General features: G+C 44.0%; 1 pseudogene; it reads right to left on the bottom strand.

The window, feature by feature from the left end:
• The window catches only part of LOC142483684 (cytochrome P450 2G1-like), a 105753-nt pseudogene that overhangs the window by 64995 nt on the left and 14186 nt on the right, over nucleotides 1-26572 (bottom strand).

Consider the following 26572-nt stretch of genomic DNA (forward strand, 5'->3'; position numbering starts at 1 on the left):
CATAACAAGTAATAGATCCTCCATAACTCAGAGTTATCAATAATAAAGCTCTATCCTGGATCTCATCCTACCTCTCTCATCGTACTTTCAGTGTCTCTTCTGCTAACACCTCCTCCTCCTCTATTGATCTCTCTGTGTGGGAACCCCAGGGCTCTGTCTTGGGACCTCTTCTCTTTTCTCTTTACACACTCTCTCTAGGTGACCTAATAACATCTTTTGGGTTTAATTATCACCTCTATGCTGACGACACACATTTACTTTTCAACCCCTGACCTTACACCTGCTTTACAAACCAAAGTTTCTGAATGTCTCTCTGCTATATCATCCTGGATGGCACTCCGCCGACATAAACTTAACAGGGCAAAAACAGCGCTCCTCATACTTCCTCCCAAACCTGGCCCTACTACCTCCTTCCACATTACTGTTGGAACTACGATCATTCACCCAGTAGCCCAAGCACGCTGCCTAGGGGTCACACTCGACTCCTCTCTCACATTCGCCCCTCACACTCAAATCATTTCTAAAACCTGTCGCTTTTTCCTCCGCAATATTACAAAGATACGCCCTTTTCTCTGTTGCTCGACTGCTAAAACTCTGACTCAGGCCCTCATTCTCTCCCATCTTGATTACTGCAACCTCCTGCTGTCCGGCCTTCCTGCCTCTCACCTGTCTCCCCTACAATCTATCCTAAACGCTGTTGCTAGAATCACTCTACTCTTTCTTAAATCTGTCTCAGCGTCCCCCTTATTTGGCGATTTCTTTGGCGAAGTGATACTTGCCTCATAGGCCTCCGTAGCCCATTACCTAGTCTCTTTCCATCTGACACACAAGTGAGATTTGGCACGAGTTTAGCTTTGACATGGGAGTTGCCTATTTAATAGGGTTTTGTTCAGAATACTGGTTACTCTTTGATAAAGCGTCTACCAGGCGAGAAACGTGCCAGGAGGACCCTGTTACCTTTTTTTGCTATTATGCATATTCAATAAAGCATTTTTTTATTAATATCAGCCTCCAGTCCTATTTCCCCTGCTGTGCTCAGCACCTACCCGATTTTTGCTATTTCTACCTACCAATTAGATTGTAAGCTCCTCCGAGCAGGGACTCCTTTTCCTAAATGTTACTTTTATGTCTGAAGCAGTTATTTCCATCACCTGTTATTTGTTATTTATATGATTGTCACGTGTATTACTGTGAAGCGCTATGTACATAAATAGCGCAACATAAAAAAAGACATACTAAACATACAATTATAAGTATAGTGTACAGAACATTGGATTTTTACAGACATGGTCCCTGACCAGATGAGCTTACAATTTATTTTTGTCATTTTACTCCTACGCTTATCTTTATAGGCTCTCTGATAAGGACAGGATGGGTTAAGGGTAAAGAAAAAACATGGTTGATAAATACTTTTGCATTAGTAGTCTCGTAGAAATGCAATTTAAAATTAAATCCTTAAAAAGATGAAATCAGACAGATCTTTGCTATTGGCATTTGTTTAAGAAAGCCAGGTAGACAAATACATTCTTTACAAAAAGTTGTCTTCTGGTCGGCTGTATGGATTGCACCTCTAAAGCTATTAATGCTATTTGCGATCACAGCCTCCGGTGGCAGTACATTCTAGAACAGTGGTGCTCAAATCCAGTCCTCAAGAACCCCCAACTGGTTGAGTTTTAAGGATATCTGAGCTTCAGCACAGGTGGCTTAAACTGAGCCATTGATTGAGCCACCTGGGCTGAAGCTGAGATATCCTTAAAACCCAAACTTATGTCTACAACACGCTCTTAAGCCAGAGATATCTTGCCCGCGATCTCACAATCTTTGAGGTTTTGGTCAGAGGTCCATCTGTGATTCACTCAAACCGCCTCTAAATCCACAATGTGTCCACTCTGGGGTAACCCCGAGTTTCTCCCAGGTTTCCCAGATAAAGCATTCTCTCAGTGGAAGAAGGCGGGAGTGGAAAGAATTCTCGATATACTCAGCGATAACAAATCGATTCTTTTTGAAAAATTACATGTGGAAAATGGTATTCCGAATAGTAAATTTTGCCGTTTTTACAACTAAGGGCCTATAGCTATAGTAGATCTCCTTTCCCTCCTCTCACGCAGTTCAAAACTCTGTCCCTGGGTCGATCAGTCCAAGAAAAATTGATTCCTCAATTACAGTATATACTTATCTACTCGTTTCCCAGGGAACAATAATGGTGGACTTAAATATATTGCCCAATGAGAGTCGGACCTCAATAAGGTTCTGGATGCGGAGACTTGAGAAGAGATTTGGGGGGCTACTTCTAAATGTTCTATATGCACCAAAATAAAAGAAAATTCTTATAAAGTTCTTATGAGGTGGTATTTAATACCCCTAAAGATTTCTAGGTTTGTTCCGGATTATCCCCCAGTTGTCCAAACGGTTGCAGAGAAACTGCTTCATTTTCACATATGTGGTGGTCCTGTCTGAAGGTTAAGGTTCTATGGACGAGGATCAGGGACTGACTCCAAGGAATTCTACAAATTACTGGTACAATCCTATTAGATTCTTGGCTATTTTTGCTGAATAGACATCTCCCAGACTTGTCCGGAGCCAAAAACAAACTTATTACATATATAGCCGTCGCCACAAGAATTGATTTGGCAGCACTTTGGAAGCAGAAAGATCTCCCTACACTTTCCAAAATAAAAAATAAGGTCTGGTATTTATGTAAAATGGAAAAACTGCCCTGGTTTTGTTCTATAGCCATTCTGGGTCTTAATTAACAGACTTCATTTATATGAATCCGCTCAGCTATGCTATTTTTGCTAATGCTATTTTTTATAGATTTGCTTGCAGGATCAATGTGGTTAGCAGGTATACCACTGCAAGCAAATCTATTAAAAAAATAGCATTTGCAAGCATTGGAGGGTGCTCCAAGCAGATGACTCTTTGGATCTTATCTGTAGAGAGCCACCCAGATTTGTGTATCAAAGGGGTCAAAATTTACAAGACATTCTTATCAAGGCAGATGACAATAAACATTACTGTATACTGCATCGCATTTCTTAAGCATGCCAAAGCAACGATGTTTTAAATGCTTTGGGTGCTCAGTATGTAATAGCCTCACTACAGGCAATGAGTTTTGTCACCCGAGGAATGGTCAGAAATATAAAATCAGAAGCAGAATCACATGTACTTCAACCAACATCATTGATCTAATTAAGTGCCCTTGTGGGCTTTGTATGTGGGCAAGACCAGCCGCATGTTAAAAACAAGGTTTACAGTGCACCGCAGCAAAATTAATGGGAAGAAAGAAGATACAGAGGCGACCAACTTTATTCTAACTCGGCTAGTTCTGCAAATTTCAGAATATCCCGGTGATGTTCGGTTTTGTATTGTTTTCGCCCGGAGTGTATTGCGTTATTTTCCCGGCTGTGATTTAAGCATTTTATTCCCGCTGGCTGCAATACTGCAATGCCGTGTAAAAACACATGGGGGCGTTTGCGAGCTGTTGTCTTTGAAGCCGTCCCCTATAACCCCTAACATACAGTACTGTACAGTTTTATTCATAGTGTACATGTGCAGGGGGTCTCCGGAGCTGAACCGCATTGGTTTCAGGTCGGGGGACCCCCTGCTTCCCGAGATACAGGCCCCTTTATGAGGTGCCGGTATCCCTCTGCATTTAAAGGTCCCGATCATGTGACCGCGGACTGTAAACAAAGCAGAGGGATACCGGCACCCCCTAAAGGGGCCTGTATCTCGGGGAGCAGGGGGTCCACGGACCTAAAACCACAGCGGTTCTGCTCCGGAGACCCTCTGCACATCTACAGTATGAATAAAACACATATATAAATAAAAACTCATTCCTTACCTTAGCGGCTATGTGCTACGGTAACGAAGCAGCATTTCTGTATTTTAATAATATTGTACAGTGAGCAGGGGGTTCCCTGAGCGCCAGAAATTAATGCTCAGGGGACCCCCTGCTCCTGCACAATATTATTAAAAATACAGAAATGCTGCTTCATTACCATAGCGTATAGCCGCTAAGGCAATGAAGGGGTTAACCCACCGTGCCCGCTTTATTGTGGGTAGAGGGTGTGGGTGAAGGGGGTATTTGGCCCTTGGTGTTAGTTTAGGACTTGCGGGGGGGTTGCGGGTGCACTTAACCCCTTCACGACCGTAGCAGTTAATACCGCTACGGTCATGAAGGGGTTAATACCTACCGCTACCCCCGCAAGCCCTAAACAACCACCGTTGGGGCTAATACCCCCTTCACCCACCCCCACTACCCACAATAAAAAAAACTCACACACAGCAGCCGCTCAGAAAATAAATAAATAAATCTAAATAAATAAATGAATATAAATAAATACATTTGAAATACATTTTTATTCATAGTGTACATGTGCAGGGGGTCTCCGGAGCTGAACCGCGTTGGTTTCAGGTCGGGGGACCCCCTGCTCCCCGAGATACAGCCCCCTTTATGAGGTTCCAGTATCCCTCTGCGTTTAAGGTCCCGATCACGTGACCGCAGCCTGTAAACAAAGCAGAGGGTTACCGGCACCCCCAAAAGGGGCCTGTATCTCGGGGAGCAGGGGGTCCCCGGACCTAAAACCAAAACGTTTCTGCTCCGGAGACCCTCTGCACATGTACAGTATAAATAAAACACACACATCAATAAAGAATCGTTCTTTACCTTAGCGGCTATGTGCTATGGTAACGAAGCAGCATTTCTGTATTTTTAATAATATTGTACAGTGAGCAGGGGGTTCCCTGAGCCAGAAATTAATGCTCAGGGGACCCCCTGCTCCTGCACAATATTATTAAAAATACAGAAAAAAGATACCATACTAATCACCCATATTACAGACTATAAACACACTGTGGCCTCATTAAAAATAATGGGGATTGAGCAAATTGAAAAATCTTCTCTGGGAACAGAGAAAGATATGTCCCTATTACAGAGGGAAGCTTTCTGGACTTTTACTCTGGATACAGTCTTCCCTAGAGGACTTAATGATTTTCTGTCCCTGAACTGCTTTTTGAACAGCCGTTAATAAGGAAATGTATGTATTTTGTGCATTTATCTCATCCACAGAAAATTATTGCTGCTGCTGTTGTTCTTACTAACCTTATAAGATTAAGGTATAAACTCTGCAAAAGAAACAAGCCTTCCATATTTTAAACCTTTTATTTTCTTAGGGTATAGTGGCACTGTATGTGTTATTTCACTGATGAGTCTTTTTTTCTCCCTGTATATGACCGTCCTCTTCCAAAATGATGTTCTGTTTGCATGCCAGAATATGTCCACATCCCCCAATACATCTTAGCAAAGAAATCGGAGGACTCGCATAGACGCGCATTGATACCGCGCATGCGCGAAAAATGGATAGACAGCAAGGACAATGCAGGAGAAGAGAGGACAAGCATCTACCAACGATGACATCACTGCATTAAGGATGTCTCATGAGATCTCGGGAGAACACAGGAACCCCACAAGATGGAGGAGCTTGTTGATGACGTCAGCGCGACCTAACACGGGAACCAGATCGGATGCAGAGGCTTCCGGATGACGTCACTGCGACCAGACAAGGAACCAGCGCGCGCATTACACGGAGGACTACAGGGTCATCTGAAGATCATCATGGGATTATTGGGGGTGATTGTGTTAAGTGTATTCACATGAGTTATTGATTATATATACTGGACATTTCTCCTCTTTATGCATGCCAGTCACTTGAAAAAGTCCTCATAGAAGGACGAAATGTTGTGTTTTTTGTGCTACATTAAATTTTGAAAAAAGCCGATGTGCCCTGGATCATCACTTCTTATCCTTTCACCATTATCACCCAGCACACAGCGCTTCCACTGTAGCAAGGACTTCTGGGAAATGACATGCAAATGAGCACACAGTGCCACCTTTTGCTTCAAAACCATTTAACATGGTTCCCAACAGTCCAAAAATATAGTCTTATCTTTATCTGGGGTTTCTGTAGGGGAAGGCCTCTCTGTACTCCTGGGTCAACATCCTTCTGTGCTATGGCAATCACTGTGTCCAGGTATAGAGGTTTTGTCCCTTTGTCTTGCTAGCAGCATACAGTCCTTCTGTGTGCATCAAGACATCTTCTTTCCTTAATTCAGACCAGGTGTGGGCTAAGGAATCTCTGCAGTCTTTCTTTTCCTTGGTCAGCTCCCTTTTGAGCTAAGGAATCTCTCTCCTGTTAGAAACAGTAGACTTTTCTAAGAAACTTAAATGCCCAGGTGGAGTCTGGTTAATTGCCTGCTGCACTTAACCAGATCCCTGCTGGGTTTTAGAGAGAGTTTCTTCAACAGGGATACGTCCCTGTTACAGCTGCGCCAGCCTTTATTCTAAAGCCTCGCACGCCGTACCGCTCTGAATACCGGATCCTGACGCGCTATGTTTTCCAACCGTATAGCAATTGACTCAGGTTTCTATCAGTTTTCTATCAGGCGCAGAATCCAGAATCCATTTATCGTGCGCAGAAAATTGCATTTTAGCATTGTCTGCAATACCATCTAGAAACTCAAGTGGGCGATCGCAAGCTGTTGTCTTAAAAGTCTAATAGCAATTCAACCTACACAGTACAGCCGTACAGTTCTGCAGGTCTCTGTGTGTGTACTGTACAGTAATTGTAATTTGAAGATTTATATTTGAAGCAGAGATAGACGTTACGGGTTCATACTGTATACAGTAGTCTGAGGCTCCTTAGCCAAAACATAAAAAATATGAGGACACATACTGTACTGTATACAGTACAGTCAGGTCTTTTGCACTGTGGTGTACTCATTGCGTCCGTCCAGTTGGCAAATGGGGAAAAAAAGACACAGCACATTTAGTTTTTATTAGGAAACGCCTAAATTGATACAGTAACTTTTTCAGTACCAAGGTCAATTCACAATGGACCACTATGTTTTTTTTAAACACCTGCAAGTCGACACATTGCTGTAGCACATGTACAGTAGTGTACACATTAGAATTCATTACAATTCATGAATATCTGCCACCTGGTGGATACGCGAAGAAATGCTCCCAATTAAATCTGAACCATTATAATTAAACAGATCAACTGCGAATAAACCGCAGTTCAACCGTGGGTGCCGGGAGACGCAAATGCAGCATGAGCACGGGGGATGCATCATTTATTGCGCGTGGAATTCAGGACATGCAACCACAACGCCCCTGAGAACTTTTAGAATTAAGGCTGGCACAGCAGTACATAACTTCCCTGTTTGTGGTAAGCTCGGGCTTACCATGGGCGAAGCCCATCCTTCCACTCTCACTCGAGATATCACTGCGGCTCGAAAGATAGTGGATGGAATAAGAGAACCCTCAGTCTCATGGAGATTGGAGCCCTTTCTCCAGGTTGTTAGTGTCTCTTCCAGAAGGTGCTTGAGATCAGCACTCTTCATTAGCTTGAGGAGGACTTTTTCCAAGAACAGTCTTTGTGTGCGGGGGTCCCCGCGGGCCTGCGGTACCAATGTTGCGCCTCCAAAATTAATAAAAAATATTTATAACTAAATACACCCCCCTAACACATACAATACAGTAATGGGCAAAATTACTATTATCCACATATGCAATAATTTTAAATACATATAACTTTCAATAAATACAGTAAAAACATATTACACTTACATTTTAAAGGCACCCACGATGAAGGCCGTCTTCATCCTCATCTTTATCCTGCCATGGCCCCTCCGATGCTGCAAAACATACACAAGAATAAAAACATCCAATGTAATGTCCCCTAACCCCTTAATCACCACAGCGGTTATTAACTGCTACAGTCATTAAGGGGTTAACCCACCCTCACTCATCACTCGGGAGGCCTACATACCCTCACCCACTAACCCCCCACCCCGTGAGGCCTAACCACCCTAACCCACTACCCAGCCGGGAGGCCTACCCACATACCCTTGGGGCCAATACCCACTCCCTCCACTCCCAGTAAAAACAATAAACTGCCCCACAATAAACATCATTCTATTTATTAAATACATAACCAACCCCCTGTGCCCCCCCATAAATACATGATTTATTCTTTTACATAAGGGGTTCATACCCCAGGCCCACGTGAGTCCCTGGTGGGCCTGACGGGTCACCTCACAGACCTACAGGTTGCCAGCATCATGTTTCACACAGGGTCTGGAGGCCTGTTGGTTGGTCCCGCCAGGCGCCATGGCCCACCAGGTGGTCTCTGCGGGCCACAATTGGGTCCCCACGGTAGGCCCGCGGATGTCTGGGGGCCCCAGGTCAGACCCACAGGTGTCTGAGGGGCCTCGGGTGGTTCCCACGGGGGTCTGGGGACCCACGGGTGGTCCCTACAGGTAAACGGTGCCCCCACAGATGTGTGGCCACCGGTTCTTCCCCACAGGTGTCCCCCGTGGACCCGCCAGCCTGTTACCCGTGAGAAGCCCGAGAATACCTCAGGTGGTCTCCAGAGGTCTCTTGCAGACCAAAGGAACCAACCCTGTATGTAAAAAAAAATAAACCGGACCTATACATTCAATACATCAATCCCCCCCCCCCCCCAACACATACAGTACAATAATGTGCAAAATAACTATTATCCAGATATGGATAATAGATTATTTGCCCATTATGAAACACATAAAACATGCATAAATCAAAACATTAATTTTTAATCTTAAAATCACCACATTGCATGTTACAATAAATCCAGTATCGATTGTAAATATAAACCAACAAACCAGCAGCTACACAAATGTATATGAAATGTCACACATTTGCATTGAGTGTGTACATGATGCAATTAATCTGTGCATCATGTAACACTATGCAAAATATATGTAACAATAAAATACACTATGAACAATGTCCCCTAACCACCAATGCCATCATGAAAATCAAATAGAAACCAAGCAACATCAATACAATTACCATCAATCAATTAATCAATTTCTTAAAACAATTACAATACAATACAAATCAATGATCCAATTCCCTATTCAATTCCTAAAACCAAACCATTGCCAAAACAATTCCAATTCAAAGTAACAACCATCATTCTAATCTAACTACCAGAAATAAGCCATTAAAAATAACCTGTAACTAAATACAAATTACATGATTCACACCAATGAAAAAATAAAGCTGATAAATACATTAGCCATACATGAAAAGAACATAAAAATTAGCAAAACAATCAATTATTATCCCTGTATGTCTATCCATATAGATAGATACACAGAACATACAGGGGCAATAATAGAGCATACAAAACAATGCATTTACATTAGTGAATAGCTTCCCCGGCCTCACTTTTTAACGAACCTGCTTTTTTGAAAAATCAGAACGCAAAGCCATTGAGCTTAGTGCATAGCCCCCATAGTGTAGACCAGGGGTGAGCAAACTTTTTATGCCGAGCCCCCCTTTTCATCCATGAAATTTCTCGGGCCCCTCCTGCCTGAAAACCTTTATTAAACGGTATACCATGTAAATACAAATATGTTTAAATACTTATTTCAACAGCTTGCACTTGCAAAATTAGACTGGGTCCACACTGCCGCTGAGAGCGGTGACATCACCAACTCTCCAAGCATGAGCACACGGTGTTCTGCATAATTTTGCAAGCACAAGCAGGGGGGCATGGATCTGGGCTATTCTGTGTGTGTTTGTGTGGCTGTGAGTGTGTGTGTGTCCGCGTGTGTCTGTGTGTCTGTGTGTCTGTGTGTGTGTGTGTGTGTGTGTGTGTGTGTGTGTGTGTGTGTGTGTGTGTGTGTGTGTGTGTGTGTGTGTGTGTGTGTGTGTGTGTGTGTGTGCGTGCGTGCGTGTGTATGTGTGTGTGTGCGCATTGACAGCTGCTGAGCGTGCGTCAAAGTCAATTTTGTTTGTCTCCCCAATCGCCAAGCTTGGGAGAGCATACGCCCCCCAGTTTGTGCACCGCTGCATTCAATCACAACACCCATACACACACACACAATCACAACACAGACACAGCACACATACTCAATCACAAAACACACACTCAATCACAACCAACACACACACCATACACAATCACAAACACAAACACACACATCACAACACACACTCAATCACAACACACACACACACAATCACAACACACACACAATCACAACACACGCACACCACACACTAATATCACAACACACACACTCATATCAAAACCAACAGAGACAACACCCACTCAATCACAACACACGCAACATCACAACACACACACCACACACACACCACGCACACAATCACACAAACACAATCACAACCAACACAGACAACACACACTCAAACACAGACACAATCACACACAATCACAACACACCACACACATATAACAACACAGACACACACAACATCACAACACACACTCAATTACAACCAACACAGACAACACACACACTCATATCACAACCAACACAGACACAACACATACTCAATCACAACAACACAGATCCCCCAGGTGAAAGTACTACTATTATTTCTGTACTGCATGCTCTGGAGGGCTTTTGGCTGTGTGCAGGGAATTCCCTGCCCCCGCTGCAAGCACAGGGAAGCAGCAGCACACGGAGCTTGAGCTGTTTGGCTGTCCGTGCACTGCTCTGCCCGCCCCTAGGTTTCGCCGCACAGCCTGCGCCCCCCCCTAAATAATTTGGTGCCCCCCAAGGGGGCGCGCCCCCCAGTTTTCACACCACAGGTGTAGATTGTAACGCAAACTTTTATCTGCAGTAAAATAGTGCAAAATCCACTCACATGGTTTCAAAGTATAAAGCGCAGTTTGATCTATGATCTACGCCATCGCCGGAGGTCCTGAAGCGGTCTCTCTGCTCGGTACACTGGAGCAGTCACGTCTCTCGTCTCCCACACTTCCGGGTTCGCGGGAACTCTGGCGATGGCTCGGGATAGGCAGGTTGTGCTGTGTGGAGCCTCCCTCTTAGTGTCACTCAACGCGTTTCTCCACATCCGAGGTTTCTTCATAAGATATTTGTCCATTTCTCCATTTCTCCATATATTGTATTGTATTTTTTTATTCATTTAACTTTGTTTTCATTGGTCTGACAGTATACTGTATGTTATACGTGTATATTCTGTTTTCTTCTTTGTAATTGTTTTTGTATAAAAATTCAGTAAACATTGAGTATAAAAATAAATAAACTGTTGGGGGTCTTGAGGACTGGTGTTGAGCACCCCTTTTCCATAGGTTCATTTTGCATAAGACGGTCCATGCTGGAAGATAACTTACAGCCCATTCATTTGAATCGGCTATAAAGGACCATATATACTACTGTAAGTGGTCTTATAGAAAAGCACTACTTGGAGAATATGGCCCTCTATGAATTCTAATCTTTGTATATGCGCCGGATTGCCAACTTTAATTATTACCCATTTATCTTAGAAACAGACTAGTTTTGTCACGAGAACTGCAGCTACAGTATATTTTTGCATTGATATTTAATATTGAATACGGTGAAAACTCCAGATTTGTATTGCTACTAACAGTGTTCTTTTGGGGAGATACTACACTTGATTGGGTCCCATTGTGTCTACAAAAATTCTTCATGCAGTGTTGTATAATTTGCAAAAAATATATATTTTAATTATGTTAGGTGACAACACCGCTATTGAGGTTTGGGATATGCCCCATATCATATATTGTTGCAATATTATTGAAAGCCAAACCACTGTAAGAGTATTATTTTTACATACAACAGTATAATTCATAGATTAAATGATAGTGTACAGAGCTTCCCAAAAACAGAGCTTTCTTCTTCAAGTGTAGAATAAACATTGAGATTTGGAAAGCTCTGTGTGCTATAACATAGAACGCCAATATTGGTCCGCTAAAAAGATGCTGCACTTAACCAGATCCCTGCTGGGTTTTAGAGAGAGTTTCTTCAACAGGGATACGTCCCTGTTACAGCTGCGCCAGCCTTTATTCTAAAGCCTCGCACGCCGTACCGCTCTGAATACCGGATCCTGACGCGCTATGTTTTCCAACCGTATAGCAATTGACTCAGGTTTCTATCGGTTTTCTATCAGGCGCAGAATCCAGAATCCATTTATCGTGCGCAGAAAATTGTATTTTAGCATTGTCTGCAATACCATCTAGAAACTCAAGTGGGCGATCGCAAGCTGTTGTCTTAAAAGTCTAATAGCAATTCAACGTACACAGTACAGCCGTACAGTTCTGCAAGTCTCTGTGTGTGTGTACTGTACAGTAATTGTAATTTGAAGATTTATATTTGAAGTAGAGATTGACGTTACGAGTTCATACTGTATACATTAGTCTGAGGCTCCTTAGCCAAAACATAAAAAATATGAGGACACATACTGTACTGTATACAGCACAGTCAGGTCTTTTGCACTGTGGTGTACTCATTGCGTCCGTCCAGTTAGCAAATGGGGAAAAAAAGACACAGCACATTTAGTTTTTATTAGGAAACGCCTAAATTGATACAGTAACTTTTTCAGTACCAAGGTCAATTCACAATGGACCACTATGTTTTTTTTTAAACACCTGCAAGTCGACACATTGCTGTAGCACATGTACAGTAGTGTACACATTAGAATTCATTACAATTCATGAATATCTGCCACCTGGTGGATACGCGAAGAAATGCTCCCAATTAAATCTGAACCATTATAATTAAACAGATCAACTGCGAATAAACCGCAGTTCAACCGCGGGTGCCGGGAGACGCAAATGCAGCATGAGCACGGGGGATGCATCATTTATTGCGCGTGGAATTCAGGACATGCAACCACAACGCCCCCGAGAACTTTTAGAATTAAGGCTGGCACAGCAGTACATAACTTCCCTGTTTGTGGTAAGCTCGGGCTTACCATGGGCGAAGCCCATCCTTCCACTCTCACTCGAGATATCACTGCGGCTCGAAAGATAGTGGATGGAATAAGAGAACCCTCAGTCTCATGGAGATTGGAGCCCTTTCTCCAGGTTGTTAGTGTCTCTTCCAGAAGGTGCTTGAGATCAGCACTCTTCATTAGCTTGAGGAGGACTTTTTCCAAGAACAGTCTTTGTGTGCGGGGGTCCCCGCATGCCTGCGGTACCAATGTTGCGCCTCCAAAATTAATAAAAAATATTTATAACTAAATACACCCCCCTAACACATACAATACAGTAATGGGCAAAATTACTATTATCCACATATGGATAATAATGCATTTGCCCATTTTAAATACATATAACTTTCAATAAATACAGTAAAAACATATTACACTTACATTTTAAAGGCACCCACGATGAAGGCCGTCTTCATCCTCATCTTCATCCTGCCATGCCCCCTCCGATGCTGCAAAACATACACAAGAATAAAAACATCCAATGTAATGTCCCCTAACCCCTTAATCACCACAGCAGTTATTAACCGCTACAGTCATTAAGGGGTTAACCCACCCTCACTCATCACTCGGGAGGCCTACATACCCTCCCCCACTAACCCCCCACCCCGTGAGGCCTAACCACCCTAACCCACTACCCAGCCGGGAGGCCTACCCACATACCCTTGGGGCCAATACCCACTCCCTCCACACCCAGTTAAAACAATAAACTGCCCCACAATAAACATCATTCTATTTATTAAATACATGAAACCCACCCCCTGTGCCCCCCCATAAATACATGATTTATTCTTTTACATACAGGGTTCATACCCCAAGCCCACGTGAGTCCCTGGTGGGCCTGACGTGTCACCTCACAGACCTACAGGTTGCCAGTATCATGTTTCACACAGGGTCTGGAGGCCTGTTGGTTGGTCCCGCCAGGCGCCATGGCCCACCAGGTGGTCTCTGCGGGCCACAATTGGGTCCCCACGGTAGGCCCGCGGATGTCTGCGGGCCCCGGGTCAGACCCACAGGTGTCTGAGGGGCCTCGGGTGGTTCCCACGGGGGTCTGGGGACCCACGGGTGGTCCCTACAGGTAAACGGTGCCCCCACAGATGTGTGGCCACCGGTTCTTCCCCACAGGTGTCCCCCGTGGACCCGCCAGCCTGTTACCTGTGAGAAGCCCGAGAATACCTCAGGTGGTCTCCAGAGGTCTCTTGCAGACCAAAGGAACCAACCCTGTATGTAAAAAAAAATAAACCGGACCTATACATTCAATACATCAATCCCCCCCCCCCCCCCCCCCCAACACATACAGTACAATAATGTGCAAAATAACTATTATCCAGATATGGATAATAGATTATTTGCCCATTATGAAACACATAAAACATGCATAAATCAAAACATTAATTTTTAATCTTAAAATCACCACATTGCATGTTACAATAAATCCAGTATCGATTGTAAATATAAACCAACAAACCAGCAGCTACACAAATGTATATGAAATGTCACACATTTGCATTGAGTGTGTACATGATGCAATTAATCTGTGCATCATGTAACACTATGCAAAATATATGTAACAATAAAATACACTATGAACAATGTCCCCTAACCACCAATGCCATCATGAAAATCAAATAGAAACTAAGCAACATCAATACAATTACCATCAATCAATTAATCAATTTCTTAAAACAATTACAATACAATACAAATCAATGATCCAATTCCCTATTCAATTCCTAAAACCAAACCATTGCCAAAACAATTCCAATTCAAAGTAACAACCATCATTCTAATCTAACTAACTAAGCCATTAAAAATAACCTGTAACTAAATACAAATTACATGATTCACACCAATGAAAAAATAAAGCTGATAAATACATTAGCCATACATGAAAAGAACATAAAAATTAGCAAAACAATCAATTATTATCCCTGTATGTCTATCCATATAGATAGATACACAGAACATACAGGGGCAATAATAGAGCATACAAAACAATGCATTTACATTAGTGAATAGCTTCCCCGGCCTCACTTTTTAACGAACCTGCTTTTTTGAAAAATCAGAACGCAAAGCCATTGAGCTTAGTGCATAGCCCCCATAGTGTAGACCAGGGGTGAGCAAACTTTTTATGCCGAGCCCCCCTTTTCATCCATGAAATTTCTCGGGCCCCTCCTGCCTGAAAACCTTTATTAAACGGTATACAATGTAAATACAAATATGTCTAAATACTTATTTCAACAGCTTGCACTTGCAAAATTAGACTGGGTCCACACTGCCGCTGAGAGCGGTGACATCACCAACTCTCCAAGCATGAGCACACGGTGTTCTGCATAATTTTGCAAGCACAAGCAGGGGGGCATGGATCTGGGCTATTCTGTGTGTGTTTGTGTGGCTGTGAGTGTGTGTGTCCGCGTGTGTCTGTGTGTCTGTGTGTCTGTGTGTGTGTGTATGTGTGTGTGTGTGTGTGTGTGTGTGTGCGTGCGTGCGTGCGTGCGTGTGTGTGTGTGTGCATTGACAGCTGCTGAGCGTGCGTCAAAGTCAATTTTGTTTGTCTCCCCAATCGCCAAGCTTGGGAGAGCATACGCCCCCCAGTTTGTGCACCGCTGCATTCAATCACAACACCCATACACACACACACACAATCACAACACAGACACAGCACACATACTCAATCACAACACACACACTCAATCACAACCAACACACACCATACACAATCACAAACACAAACACACACATCACAACACACACTCAATCACAACACACACACACACAATCACAACACACACACAATCACAATACACACACACCACACACTAATATCACAACACACACACTCATATCAAAACCAACAGAGACAACACCCACTCAATCACAACACACGCAACATCACAACACACACACCACACACACAATCACACAAACACAATCACAACCAACACAGACAACACACACTCAAACACAGACACAATCACACACAACATCACAATACACACTCAATTACAACCAACACAGACAACACACACACTCATATCACAACCAACACAGACACAACACATACTCAATCACAACAACCCAGATCCCCCAGGTGAAAGTACTACTATTATTTCTGTACTGCATGCTCTGGAGGGCTTTTGGCTGTGTGCAGGGAATTCCCTGCCCCCGCTGCAAGCACAGGGAAGCAGCAGCACACGGAGCTTGAGCTGTTTGGCTGTCCGTGCACTGCTCTGCCCGCCCCTAGGTTTCGCCGCACAGCCTGCGCCCCCCCCTAAATAATTTGGTGCCCCCCAAGGGGGCGCGCCCCCCAGTTTGCACACCGCTGGTGTAGATTGTAACGCAAACTTTTATCTGCAGTAAAATAGTGTAAAATCCACTCACATGGTTTCAAAGTATAATACGCAGTTTGATCTATGATCTACGCCACCGACAGAGGTCCTGAATCGGTCTCTCTGCTCGGTACACTGGAGCAGTCACGTTTCTCGGCTCCCACACTTCCGGGTTCGCGGGAACTCTCGCGATGGCTCGGGATAGGCAGGTTGTGCTGTGTGGAGCTTCCCTCTTAGTGTCACTCAACGCGTTTCTCCACACCCGAGGTTTCATCATAAGATATATTGTATTGTATTTTTTTATTCATTTAACTTTCTTTTCATTTGTCTTACAGTATACTGTATGTTATACCACCCCATCACGCGAGCTGACCCAGCGAGAACGGCGCCAAAATCGGCTATTTTCCCCGCGGTGACGTCACCAACCCGGAAGTGCTTGCACGGAGGGGAGAGAGAGAATCCAGCTGGCGTGGAGCTCCGCTTTGCTACGGCATTGTATGGGACAGCAGCACACGGTTTACTCTTGTTTTGGGAGTAGAACTTTCAAAGGCTTCCTACCTACCCTAACAGGACCCTGTACCAGAGGCACCAGTGTCCATATCCATGCGAGGACATCTGTTCCGGTTTCCTGTGGCGCTTGGGTAACATTATCCCGAAACTGCTTGTTTTACACCTTATTGATGTACGCACAATACTCACCTTATTCTATTTTATGTCAATATAACTTTTATCACACTATGAGCGTTTTGCGCTGTGTCTTCTCTGTTTTTATATGTTATACGTGTATATTCTGTTTTCTTCTTTGTAATTGTTTTTGTATAAAAATTCAGTAAACATTGAGTATAAAAATAAATAAACTGTTGGGGGTCTTGAGGACTGGTGTTGAGCACCCCTTTTCCATAGGTTCATTTTGCATAAGACGGTCCATGCTGGAAGATAACTTACAGCCCATTCATTTGAATCGGCTATAAAGGACCATATATACTACTGTAAGTGGTCTTATAGAAAAGCACTGCTTAAAGAATATGGCCCACTATGAATTACAATCTTTGTATATGCGCTGGAATGCCAACTTTAATTATTACCCATTTATCTTAGAAACAGACTAGTTTTGTCACGAGAACTGCAGCTACAGTATATTTTTGCATTGATATTTAATATTGAATACGGTGAAAACTCCAGATTTGTATTGCTACTAACAGTGTTCTTTTGGGGAGATACTACACTTGATTGGGTCCCATTGTGTCTACAAAAATTCTTCATGCAGTGTTGTATAATTTGCAAAAAATATATATTTTAATTATGTTAGGTGACAACACCGCTATTGAGGTTTGGGATATGCCCCATATCATATATTGTTGCAATATTATTGAAAGCCAAACCACTGTAAGAGTATTATTTTTACATACAACAGTATAGTTCATAGATTAAATGATAGTGTATAGAGCTTCCCAAAAACAGAGCTTTCTTCTTCAAGTGTAGAATAAACATTGAGATTTAGAAAGCTCTGGGTGCTATAACCAAGAATGCTAATATTGGTCCGCTAAAAAGATATCACAACTGGGAATAAATCTACAGTTCTTCAGGACCAATACTACTAGAACTTTGAAATATGTACATGCATGTAGGATAAATGAGTTTGGGTTCTACAACGTTACAATATATTTTTAAGGGATTTCATGGAGTCACTATACGGATGTGAAGGGTTCCACAGGTCTTGAAGGGTTGAAGACCACTGGCTTACACTATACCATTTTACAACCTTTGAACAATGTACCAACCTTTGGTCTTTCTCAATTCAGATATGAGATACCGAATCTCCTCTTTGATTCGATCCTCAATCCCTCTCTTCCCCATGCCGAAATCCCTCAATGTGACAAGAGTGAAACGGCGCAACTGCCTCCAGCGTTCCATGTTGTCAGTGAAGGCAACCCCTAGAAAAGTATGAACCCCAAGTTACAATTCAATATCTTCTCTACTTCATAGGACAGGATATTAACCTGTTGTAGGAGAACTGCTCATGCTTCACTTTGTCAAATTGATTCAGGAGCTACACAGTCTGCAAGAGAGGCCACGTCAGGTACAACACATGAAAGCTTCTATAATGACGGGAATATGAAGGGCTCAGTGGAAATGTTGCTGCCATGAAGCGGATGATACTGTTTCAAATCCCAGTGTCAGCTCGTACGGACCTTACAGCTCACTTTTGCTCCCTGTACATAAGACATCAAAATGTGATTAATAGATGGCAAACTTTTGGCCTAATCATTAAACTGCAATAAATGCTTTTATGGGTGAAAACATCTGTTTTTTCATGGTCCTGCATATCCTGTATTCTTTAAAGCAGTTATCGCCTAAGTTAATCTATTAATTGGTGTATCTCGCTCTCCAGCAAAAGCCTTATTTTGCGTACCTCAGGAAAGTGGGATTTTCAGATGGTACTGCTGCAAATTGGGCAAATGTGCAAATGAGATGTCAAACCGTGGGATTATTACCCTTTAAGAATTGATTTATCTTCTAAGACATTTCTCTTAAACACTACATCAGGAATCAAATTGTTTACAAATGTGCAGCATGTACAGTAGGTTCTTTCTGACTAACGATGTCTTTTAGATGATGGTTTTACAGTGTACTAAATTGTTTTAGATTTGGGTATCTTTTAATGGGCAAACATACAATTTATTTATCGATGTAATTGTGTTTATATTGCCTTACAACCTCACAAGTCTCCACTTCATGTGTGTAGTCAGGACCCCTCTTACCTCCAGGCTGCGGGAAGGGGACGGCTGTGTGGTTGCTGCAGGGAGATTGTGAACTGGTGAGTGGGCCTCAGGGGCTGCAGACCGTGGTACTGAGGTGGGATAGTATGAAACTGCGCACCCACAGCAGCACAGGCACGCATGGAGGGTGGTTAGTCAAGATCGCCGGGTCTGGGCTGGAGAAAGTGGGTTAGTCTTAATACTTGCCGAGGTCAGAGGTGCCAGGAGAGTAGACAGTGTCCAGAGTGCCGTGGTCTAGGGTTGGAGCCAGTAGGAAGGTAGTTGGTCCGATAGCCATGGTCAGGGATGGAGAATAACAGATGGTTAGAGGCAAGCCGAGGTCGGTAATCCAGAGAGAGGTCCTAAAGTCAAGCCGGGTCGGTACACAGAAGAGATAAGCAGCAGAGGGTTAAAGAACAACAGGAACAAGGCAGGGATGTGGGAACACAAGGCTACCATGAACTACGCTCAGCCAAAGAATGGAAGGAAAGGCTGAGCATATATAGGAGAGCTGGACGAATAGGCCTGAGGGGAGGAGCGGAGGCGCGGCCTCCACGGAAGCAGGGATAGGCTGCAAGATGCAGGAGACAGGTGGGAGAGATTAGTGTTGATGCGCAGCTGGGGAGCGGTGCACGCGTGTCACCAGTGGAGGGGTGGAGCCAGGCTCCGTGTGATCCTTGAAAGCCCTCCATGGGCACGCACGCTCTGTAAGGTGCGTGGGCGGCTGTACAGGAGGAGGCAAGGAGGAAGTGTGCCACGAGGAACGCACTCTCTGACCGCTAGCAGCGGGATGCTGTGCAGCAGGAGGTAAGGAGGGAACACACCGCAGGGGTTGTGTTCCCCGATTCCTTACACCCTGCACCCAAGTACTGTGGGTAATACACCGCAGGTCTTTATAAGCTATACTGTATATGTATATTGTGTGTTCATGGTTATTGTTTTGTACCTTCCAGTAAATACTGTTACCCATAATTTGTGTGTGTATTATTGGGCATATTGTCTTGGGAAGGGCCATCCTACTGCATAAGGATCCCTCTCAGGTGGAGGTGCTGTTAGTAGATACTGATACACACACCCCAGGCTCCCTGTGGCGAAGGATCAGGCCTCCTGTTTGCCACACAGGTATAGCAGCGCACATAGTCACCCTGACAAAGGGGGAAAGGGGGCTACATTTGGAGGCGCTGCTGAGATCCAGACCAGGGGTGCCCTATTTAAATTTAAGATATTCTCATCCAGAGTGAAAATGTCCTTACCCTCAAGCCACAGTGTTCACAAGTTGGCCCTAAGATGCCAAGTGACGCCCAGCCACTTGGTTGCCATTAGCCAAGTTCCGGCATCCCTACCCTTGCCTGACCTGCGCGCCACCCTTAGACAGAAACAGGGGTTTGCTAAAGCCAATATCATAGACATCAAATGGGATGCATCCAAACAGTGGAGTAAACTGTTACTTGACTGTCAAAATGATGTCCCAAAGGACACTGCGCTCCAATTTCTGCCGCCCCCAAAGCTCCACCAGGGGGAATCCCACTCATATACCCCAAACGCTGCATGCAAACTGAAATGATTAGAGTCCTTCCCAGCGTAGCCGAATGTCGGTTCTCTTCACCTGCTTCCTCCCAAGAGAACACTCGCCAGAGCCAGGTTAGCAGTCGGAAATCCGAAGCAAGCCACCTCAGTGCCCGCAGTACAGATGGCCCGCGGTTACTCATAGGAGCCCTGCAGCAACTGACCATCTGTTACGCCGGTGCTGCCTGCAGACCAGACCCGTCCCCTGGGCTGAAGGGGGAGGTAGGAATACACAAACCCGCAGCAAAGAGAGCGTGTCCGGAGTGTAGTATTAAGCGTTGCCAGGCCAGATGTAAGTAATGTAGACAATACTTGCCGGTACCGGGTATAGGAGTAGAATAGTGATTGCCTTGCCGAGGTCAGGGAGCAGAGAGATGAGGAAGGTTGAAATACAAGCCATGATCGTGGGATGCCAGAGAATACGTAGTCCAAGGAGAGCCGAAGTCGAGAGCCAAAGGGGGTAGTCGTACGAGCCATGTCAAAACCTGTAGTAACCGAGAGTACACCAAACACTTCCATACAGAGACTATGTCGAGCGATGAGAGAGGGCTCAGAGATGCTAGATAAGGCTGGGAGACCAATCAGGGATGGGGGCAGGTCAGGAGGACTGCAGGGAGCCTCTCTGGATTGGTGTGGCGGATACAACCCAGATGAACACTGGTAGTACTCTGTTTACACCTGTGTGGTGTACGGGGGCGGAGCATCACAGCAGGAGTGGAGGTAGAAAGGTGGATGCTGGGTGTGCGCTCCGTAAGCTGCATGTGCACGTGAGCAGTGTTGGGGGAGAACACACGTGTGCGCACGGGACGGAGGACCCGCACCTGCCACTGAGAAGGACGAGAAGCGGCGGAACCGCCGAGGGGAGGGAAGCGGCGACGGAGGAGCTGACGGCCTGTGGAGGCAGGTAAGCGGAGGTTGCAATGTGCGCCCTGAGTCTCCCTGAGGGTAGTCTATATGTTGCGCGGACGGTGCTGAGAAATAAGATTCCTAACAGTACCCCCCTCTTCAGGAACAGCCTCTGGACGGTCCTCAAAAAGTTTCTCCGGAATCCTCCTTCTGAAGGATCTAAGAAGAGCCGGAGCGTGAATGTCCTTTAAAGGAATCCAAGACCTCTCCTCGGGTCCAAAACATTTCCATTGTACCAGGAACTGGAGTTGACCCCTGGACACGCGGGAATCCAATAGAAATTGAACCTCATATTCTTCATTATTTTGGATGGTAACTGGATCTGGCTTGCGAGTCTGGTCCGGGAAGAAATGACTGGAGACAAAAGGTTTTAAGAGAGAAACATGAAAAACATTGGGGATCTTCATACTGCATGGTAGCTGGAGACAAAATGCCACAGGATTGATCTGTTCGAAAATAGAAAAAAGACCCAGGAATTTAGGTGCCAATTTTGGTGATGGAACCTTTAAGTGGATATTTTTAGAGGAGAGCCATACCAAATCCCCTGGCCTGTACCTGGGCGCAGAACGACGGCGGCGATCGGCCTGAAGTTTAGCTCTGCGGGAGGAGTCGAGAAGGGTAGTCTGAATCCTGGACCATGCTGCTTGGAGAGAAGAAATGTGTTCGTCTACGGCCGGTACCCCAGAAGGAAAGTTGGAGATGGGCAAGCAGGGAGGGTGAAACCCATAATTTATAAAAATAAAAAAAAGGGCGACTCATGGGTGGCTTCATTCTTAGCAGAATTAACAGCATTCTCCGCCCAAGGAAGGAGTTGTGTCCAATCATCCTGGGAATCAGAAATAAAGCATCTTAGGTACTTTTCCAGGGACTGGTTGATTCTCTCCGTCTGTCCATTGGACTGAGGATGATAAGCAGAGGAGGAGGAGGAAGAGATGCCCAATCTCTTGGTGAAAGTTCTCCAAAATTTGGACACAAACTGGGACCCTTTTGTCAGAAACAATGGTGGAAGGAATCCCATGAATCCGAAAAATTTGATCCGTAAAGATATCAGCAAGGGCGGGAGAGGTGGGCAGTCCTTTCATTGGAATAAAATGGGCCATCTTCGAGAATCTATCCACGACCACCAAGACTGTGTTCATTCCTCTTGATTTGGGCAATTCCACGATGAAATCCATCAAAATGTGGGACCAGGGACGGTCGGGGACTGGTAGAGGCAACAGAAAACCTTGGGGTTTTTGACGGAGTGTCTTGTTCTGAGCACAGGTAGGGCAAGCGCGAGTAAACTCCAAAATATCCTGGGACATTTTAAGCCACCAAAAATTGCGACGAATAAGGTCAATAGTCTTTTTAACACTTGGATGACCTGGGTATTTAGAAGAGTGGCCCAAACTCAAGACTTCAGGAACAAATTTGGGGGGTACGATGAGTTTGTTGTCAGGAACCGCCAAGTGCTTAGGAATGCGTCTCTGAGAATGCATGATCTTATCAAAGTTCTTGAAGGTAGATGTGGCGAGAATCCTCTCCCGTGGAAGGATGGTCTCCAAGGACTCCTCTGGTCTCTCCTCAGAGGAATGTTGTCTGGAAAGTGCGTCCGCCTTTAGGTTCTTTGTCCTGGGAATATAAGAAAGGTGAAAATCGGATCTGAAAAAAAGAGACCAATGAGCCTGTCGTGGACCAAGGCGTCAGGCATTCTCGATGTAGAGAAGGTTTTGTGATCTGTGAGGATAGTAAATGGCTCTTTCGATCATCCAAGAGATGTCTCCACTCTTGGAGAACAGTCTGTGGCAAAACTACTAAAAGCTCAAAACAGAGAGTCACAAAAAATGTATAAAATAAAGTTAATGGTATTGTGGACAACTGAGGAAAACAATGAGGGGGAATAAAAACGTGGGTGTCAATGAGTGTTGCTTGAAGAGGTGACCGAGGACAGCATAAGGCAATGTAGGAGCTCCAATGGACACCGCTACCTGGGATGAATATATACCAGAGAAAAAAATGTAAATACCTCTGTGAATCCCTCTTGTAGCACTCCGTTTTCTATGCCTTGTTGTCCAACTAGCAGCGTAGGCGACGTTGTCTCCGAATCAGCTGCGGCTCTTCTCACCAACTCTGTGGAACTCCCGAGTGCCGGTAGTGCATGCGAACACTTCCGGTCCGTCCGGTGAACGCTCCCCTCACTCCGCTAGGTCCGCGGGAAAAGCGATGGCATACACAGACTCCCATATGACGTACCCTTTTTCTCTCAGTGCGTCTATCCAATCGATAAGCAATGCAGGTAAGAAAGTGGATTGGCGAAAGACTGCAACGTCCAAAAATGCACCCTCAGCTCACCAGATGTCGAGGATTAAAAAAACGTTTTTTAAACTACATAAAAATGAAAAGAGGACAAACAAAGTACAAAAACACACAACCTCCTACGCGTTTCAGGCTCTAAGAGCCCTTTCTCAAGGGGGATAGTTGGGACTGTGAGTTAAACTCCTTAATATAGCCCCTCCTGTGCACTTAAAACGCAGCTTTAATGGATAATCATTAATTGTAAATACATTGGTTATAATCCTAACATCACATACACATGATATAAAGCATCATACAAATCAAAGATCTTAATAAAATACAAAAGGATACATGCATACATTTCATATAAAGTGTGGTAATTAATTAACTATTGAGATTCTAAAGTCAAAAACCTCAACAGTACAAATCTATGGAAGGGACAAAGAAACCCTATATGTTAGAAAAGTAACATACATGTATCATAAATGCAATAGATACTCCAATAAGGTGTAAAAAAAATAAAGTAAATACATAAAGGGACTATGTACAGAAAAAGAATAAGAAAGTTACAAGAGGTATCATATATATTTTGTATAGATGTTAAGTAAAGCATGACATCAATTAACAGTGATCCATGCATCAAATAGTGTATCATCAAAAGAGATAGCATAAACACACTTAACTGTTCATGACATGGTTCTCTTGATATAAAGGATCAGGGATTGTGGAAAACTGATAAATACATTACCTAAGTGGAGGATCTATATAAATCAATTATATTAAAGAAAATATTTCAGATCCCACTCTGTGTTTAACCCCTTTGGGATCAGTGTATCCAATGTAAAGATCCAGTGAGCCTCTGTGCGGTAAAGTGTATTAACTCTATCTCCGCCTCTGTAATGCATAGGAACCTGTTCAATAGCAATACATTTGAAGTTATTGAGAGACCCATCCTAGCATACACTGAAATGTTTGGACACAGGGTGTACACTACCGACACACTTTATTGAAGTGCGACCGGTTCCGCAAGCCGGGAGATTTCCCGGCTTGCTAGTGGCAGCCCCTCGGCGTGCCGCGCGTCACCGACGCGCGGTCACGCGTCATCGGGAGCCTGCGCCCCCTGCACGCGCGTCCAGGGCTCCCCGAGGGAGCCCTGGTGTCCCGCGATGTGGGGGACGGCGGCAGGGGGTTCCGGGGGACCCGGCGGACCCGGCAGCGGGAGTGAGAAAGCCCCGATCGGAAAGCGCTCCTCCGCAGCTTCGGCGCGCGCCCGGCACCCTCCGGCGCGCGCCAGGTTACTGCTGCGGCCGAGAACGGGCAAATGCTCGAATAAACGCAGCAGTATCTGATCCTTTTTTAGGATAAGTCTCATATGTTCAAGTATTCTTAGCTTAAACATACGTGTCGTGAGACCTACATACTTCTTTTGACACCCGCAGATCAACATATAAATCACGTACTCTGTCCTACAGTTTACAAAAATAGAGATATTGTAAGATCTAGTGTTATCTATATTGGTGAACACTTCAGACCGTAAGACATATTTGAAAATTTTGCATCTCCCGCAAGCAAAACACCCGACTAGTTTAGGAAAGAATTCTTTTTTAGTACTTAATCTATCTTTCTAAATTACACTTGGTGCAACCATGTTACCTATAGTCTGTGATCTTTGAAAAACAAACCTAGGTCTGGTTGTGGTACTGTAATACTTCTTAGTAGGGGGTCAATGGTCAAGACTGACCAGTGTTTGTTCACAATATTTCTGATTGCATCTGCTTGTCTGCTGAATTTTGTGATAAAATATGGAGTGTCCATATTAGAACGGTTTACATCATATTTGACTTGAGTTTTATGATTTCTAGTATTATTCTGTTCTATCGATCTACATATAATATCATCTCTGTTCTGTTGAAGTGCATTTTGATATGCTTCTTGTAAGATATCCTTATTGTATCCTCTAGCAAGGAAACGGTTAGTTAATTCAATAGATCTCAATTGGAAGTCTTCCAAGTTTGAACAATTCCTCCTTAGGCGTATGAATTGCCCATAGGGTATACCTTTAAAAAGACCCCGACTATGTCCACTGCTTGCATGCAATAAAGTGTTTTTAGCATTATCTTTTCGAAAAATATCCGTGTGCACCTGTTGGTTTTCAGGGACTTTCTACCTCCATACGCGTGGGACTGCCATGGGCACATGCTTCGCACCTTCCTATGCGAATCTTTTCATGGGTTGGTGGGAAGCGACCCACGTGTTTAGAGATAGGAATCCCTTTCGATATCACATTCACTTTTACCGTCGCTTCATCGACTATCTATTGATCATTTGGAGTGGTACTGTTGAAGAGCTAAATTTGTTTATTGATTACATTAATTTAAATACATTGAATTTGCGTTTTACATCACAGTACCACTCCACCTTTATACACTATCTAGATTTAAAACTTTATGTAGGTCTTGACCAACAGGTGCACACGGATATTTTTCGAAAAGATAATGCTAAAAACACTTTATTGCATGCAAGCAGTGGACATAGTCGGGGTCTTTTTAAAGGTATACCCTATGGGCAATTCATACGCCTAAGGAGGAATTGTTCAAACTTGGAAGACTTCCAATTGAGATCTATTGAATTAACTAACTGTTTCCTTGCTAGAGGATACAATAAGGATATCTTACAAGAAGCATATCAAAATGCGCTTCAACAGAACAGAGATGATATTATATGTAGATCGATAGAACAGAATAACACTAGAAATCATAAAACTCAAGTCAAATATGATGTTAACCGTTCTAATATGGACACCATATTTTATCACAAAATTCAGCAGACAAGCAGATGCAATCAGAAATATTGTGAAAAAACACTGGTCAGTCTTGACCATTGACCCCCTACTAAGAAGTATTACC

The sequence above is a fragment of the Ascaphus truei genome, unplaced genomic scaffold (assembly GCF_040206685.1).
Source record: "Ascaphus truei isolate aAscTru1 unplaced genomic scaffold, aAscTru1.hap1 HAP1_SCAFFOLD_356, whole genome shotgun sequence".
NCBI classification, from domain to species: Eukaryota; Metazoa; Chordata; class Amphibia; order Anura; family Ascaphidae; genus Ascaphus; species Ascaphus truei.